Below are 4886 nucleotides of genomic sequence, written 5' to 3'. Positions count from 1 at the left end.
CTGAGAGATGCCCTCCCTGACCCCGCAGAGATGTCCCCCAGGCTGGGACCTGCGCCCACAGCCCGCAGGTGTGACGGGTGCAGCGCAGATGGCAGGGCCCAGGCCGTGCACGTGACAGACCAGCTGGTCCCTGAGACTTTACAGGGTCTGGAGCGTCCGATTCCTCACGGTGACGGACTTACCCAGGCCATGGGTGCACCGCACGGAGGATGGGCCAGGAGGGCATGGTGAGGGCACTGCAGTGAGCACGCCGACCACACGGTGTGGGCGCCCACGTGTCTGCGCCTCCTCCTCGGTGCGCACCTGTGGGCTCAGGTGGGCACACTCACCTGGCCGTCCGCTGTGCTGACCACCTGACCGATTGGCTCAATGCCAGGCCCGCCTGAGGCCCAGTCCGGATGTTTCTCTCCCTCCCTTCCTCTCTCTCTCAAGACAATAAAAACATATTTTATAAAATACAGTATACATTGAAACTAATGAATGTCAACTATAATTTAAAAATTAAAATAAAAAAGACGAGTTTGCCCCTCTTCAAAAGAGACTATACAATATATCAAGTCATTATGCTATATGCCTGGAACTAATATAATTCATATGCCAATTATATTTTAATAAAATAAATATTTTTCAGACATTAGCTTGAATAAATGGAAAGATACACTGTGTTCTCTGCTAGGAAGACTCACTATCATAAAGCAGTGTTTTACATTCATAAATTATCAGGATAGAAGTACAGACTGGAATTGGGTAAACTAACCCAAAGTTCCCATGGACATAATAAGCGAAGAAAGTGAAGCCGGGAAACTCTGAGGAAGAGCAGGAAGGGCCCTACACCGCTCAGGGGTGTAGACACGGATTAGCCCGTGAAAATAACAAGGTCCAGCGGGAGCGGCTGCGTGGGGGGTTCAGGGTGCTGCCCCTGCCTGCAAGCCAGCAGCGGGGGGAGGGGGGCGCCCTAACAGGGGGTGTCGGGAAGACCTGGCAGCGAGCTGGGAAAACAAAGCCGGTTCCGTGCCGTGCTGTACCCTAGGAAGCCAGCCGGCCCCACGGACCGAAGACTTCAATATAAGTCAGTGGTTCTCAACCTTCCTGACGCCGCGGCCCTTTAACACAGTTCCTCATGGTGTGGTGACCCCCAATTTCATTGTTACAAATTGAACATAATTAAAGCATAGTGATTAATCCCAAAAACAATATGTAATTATATATGTGTTTTCCGATGGTCTTAGGCGACCCCTGTGAAAGGGTCGTTCGGCCCCCAAAGGTGTTGCGACCCACAGGCTGGGAACCGCTGATGTAAGTAAATGAAACCACAAGGTACGGAGATGCCCTGGAAATGGCCAAGGGAAGAGGGTGTCGGTGGTCGCGTGGAACTGAGTGGAACTGAGCGGGGAGACTGGACAGGAGACAGAGTGAGCGAGGGAGGGGGGACTTGAGCAGCCGAGGGTCAGGAGTGAGTGGACGACCGAGTGCGAGGGGGCGCCTGGGGCAGGACGGGGCTCTGGGCAGAGCTGAGGGGCTGAGCGGCTCAGGAGGACTCGGCCCTGTGAGCGGGGAGTCACCACGCTCCCCTGAACCTTCTGGGCATCCTCCTCCCCGAAAGGCTTCTACTCCAGGATAGGCCTGCCTCCCTCATCGGGCTGGTCCTCCCCGCCCACCCCCCCACCCCCCCAGCTCCTCTGGAAACTCCTGCTCTGCTGACCTCTGTGCTGCCGCCAGGGTGGAGGGGGAGACGGGGGACAAGAAAAGAAACCCGTCAGCGCCAGAGGTGGAGGCAGTGGCCACAGAGGCCGGGTGCTCTGTCAGGAGCGCGAAACGGAGGACGTTTGGGGGGTGACCCCCACATCCCGCGCTCTCGGGAGTGGGGAGAAACGCGTGCAGTCCTCGGGACGACAGGAACGGACAGCCCTGGTTTTGAAAACATGAAACTCCCACCGCAGGCCAGTCCCAGCCCAGTGAGCGCCTGGGAGCCTAAAGAGCAGAACCTCCCGCAGTGAGAGCTGCTGAGCAAACTGTACCTGAAACTGGGATCCAGGAAACCCCAAGCAGCTGCCCTAGGACATGCCAGGCCCACTGTGGCTCCCGGCCTCGGCTGGGGCGGTTGCTAGGCAAGCCTGGATGTGCTCACAAACGCTCCCCCCCACAGCGACCAGCATTGTGATCACACGGGCCCGAGCGGCCGCCTCCCCTCCCTACTCCTGGGTCTCCAGGCGGGAGGCTGGCAGCAGCTCCAGGGGCGCTGCCTCAGGACGGAGCCGGGAGCCCGGGGCGCTGCTTCCCGGATGAGATGCCCTTTGCCTCTGGGCCGGGATCTCAGGGCCCGGAACGCGCACGTCCTCGGGGCGGGGTGAATGGTGTCAGGGCTGGAGAGCAATAAGGATCTGAGACACATTGTCTCCCAAGTTCTGCTGGTGACTCCCCCGCCCCCCAACCCCCCACACGACTGCCGCTCACTCACTTGAATCTCCCTTTAAACTATGCAGTGGCCTTGTCCTGAGAACGTGGGACACAGAGAAAGCAAAGGCGTCCCTCCAGGCTGGGAGGGCTCACCTGGGTGCTGCCTTGGTGCTGGCACTGCGCTCAGGAAGCTGGAGTGACAGCCATTGAGGATGGAGCCCTGTCCCGGGCCCTGCAAACCGCCTCTCCCGCATTGGCCGGCACCTCTGCACGCAGTGCCCAGGACGGACGCGCCTCCCTCAGCCTCGCCGCTCCGTCCGCTGCGCCCGCCTGTGCAATGCTCTCATTCCTGTGTCGTCTTGCTGCCTCCGTTTCTTTGCCAGAAGCTGACTTTGTTTTTAGTCTGGAATCAGAGGATCTAGTGTCAGCCCCTCTCGGCCCTCGGCGGCCGGGAGCCTCCTGCTCTGGTCCCCGGGCCTTGCTCGGAGGCAATGCCTTCCTGCTCTCGTTGCGAATCATTTCCTACATCAGTTCCCCATCAAAGGACCCTAAACTCCCACCTCCTGCCTGGAGGTGCCCTACAGTCCTGATTCTGTAGCTGATTCTCATGTGCCCTCACATCGTTCTGTATCCAGGGACTTTTATTATGGATTTTAAGTAATATTAACAACCAAAGGAGGATTTTTTTTCTGTTAGAGAAGCACATAAGATAGAATGCACCCCTCCATTTCCTTTAGAGATATTTAGAATGCGGATGATATAGCTCCTTGAGACCCTGGAAATAAACCTGAGGTTTCTCTCAGATAGGAAAACTAAGGCTTTATTAAGGATTAAGCTTTTTATTTACTTACTAGAGGCCCGGTGCATGAAATCCATGCACGGGTAGGGTCCCTAGGCCTGGCTGGCGATCAGGGCCAATCAGGTTCCCTGCCTCCCCCTTCCCTCGCCACCATGCACCTCCCTGCGTCCTCCTTCCCTTGCTCTATCAGCACCACCCCCCTCTCCACACCCACCATGTTCTGCACTGCCCCCTGGTGGTTAGTGCACGGCATAGTGAGCAATCGAACTCCCGTTCTCCCAGTTGAACTCCCGAGGGACACTTTGCATATTGGCCCATTATATAGAGAAATTTTTATTTATTGACTGATTTTTAGAGAGAGAGAGAGGAAGGGAGAGAGGTCTATTGGTGTTCCGCTTGTTCATTCATTCATCCATTCATTGGTTGCACTGCACACGCAGCTTCCTCTGCAGGCAGGCGGGCGGGCCTGTGCGGAGCCGAGCCAGCGGGACCTGCAAGGAGCGCACAGTAACCCACGCGGAGCTCCAGCTGCTCCATGACTTCCCGTGCGTCTTCTCACAACTGTGAGAGTTCTCCTCCCGCTGGCTGTCCGTGCACACAGCAGGAGTCGTTCCGGAAACGCTTGCGAGGCCTTCCTCTACACCCAGGAGCGCAAAGACCCTCCTCATGGCTGACACAGCCCCGGCGGCCTGGCCCACAGAGCCGCGCCCAACAAGCACATAATGACATGAACATAAAAAATAAGGTGTCACAGCCGTTAACAAGAACGATAGTCAGGTCCCCTTCCTAAACCAGCAGCGAGTGCATACGGAAAATGTGGACTTGGAAGGTTGCCAATAAGGTGACAATTCTACTGACGGTGGCAGCAAGGCCTCGATCAAGGAAGGGCTGTACCATGTTCATGCAAAGGGAGAAGGAGATGTTGTTCGAATATAGGAGCTTGGGATCGACAACCACGTCGAGCAGCAGTTCTCAACCTTCTGGCCCTTTAAATACAGCTCCTCATCTTGAGGCCCAACCATAAGATTATTTTCGTTGCTACTTCATAACTGTCATGTTGCTGCTGTTATGAATCTTAATGTAAATATCTAATATGCAGGATGGTCTTAGGCGACCCCTGTGAAAGGGTCGTTTGACCACCAAAGGGGTCGCGACCCACAGGTTGAGAACCGCTGGCGTCAAGTGAAAAACTCAACAGAACTAAATTGATAACATTTATGTAAAATTTATAAACACACAAAAACTATACTCCGCATTTTTAGGACACACACACACGCACACATACACGCACATGCACATATACTCACGCACACACATACACATACACACACGTGCACACATGCCCACATGCACACACATACACATGCACACGCACACACACACATGCGCGCACACGCACGCGAACCCTGGTGTCAGGTCTGTTGCCTGGTGGCGATGTGCTCTGATGCGCGTCCATTTTAGGGGCGAACGTTGGAGACCCAGGTGATGACTGCCTGCGCCCGTCTCCGCTGCGGCCCCCGGGCCTGAGGACTCCGAGGCGCCCGGTGGATGGAGATGCTGTTGCCAGGCCCCGAGTGAGGACGATGATGGAGCCCTCCCGCACGCGTCTCCCGAGTAACAGACCTCGCTGCTCCCAATGCAGCCTCGCCCGCCGGGGGCCAATGGACGCGGCGCTGAGGCTCGGCCTCTC

The sequence above is a fragment of the Myotis davidii genome, unplaced genomic scaffold, assembly GCF_000327345.1.
Source record: "Myotis davidii unplaced genomic scaffold, ASM32734v1 scaffold221, whole genome shotgun sequence".
Lineage (NCBI taxonomy): Eukaryota > Metazoa > Chordata > Mammalia > Chiroptera > Vespertilionidae > Myotis > Myotis davidii.
This window is presented reverse-complemented; position numbering follows the sequence as displayed.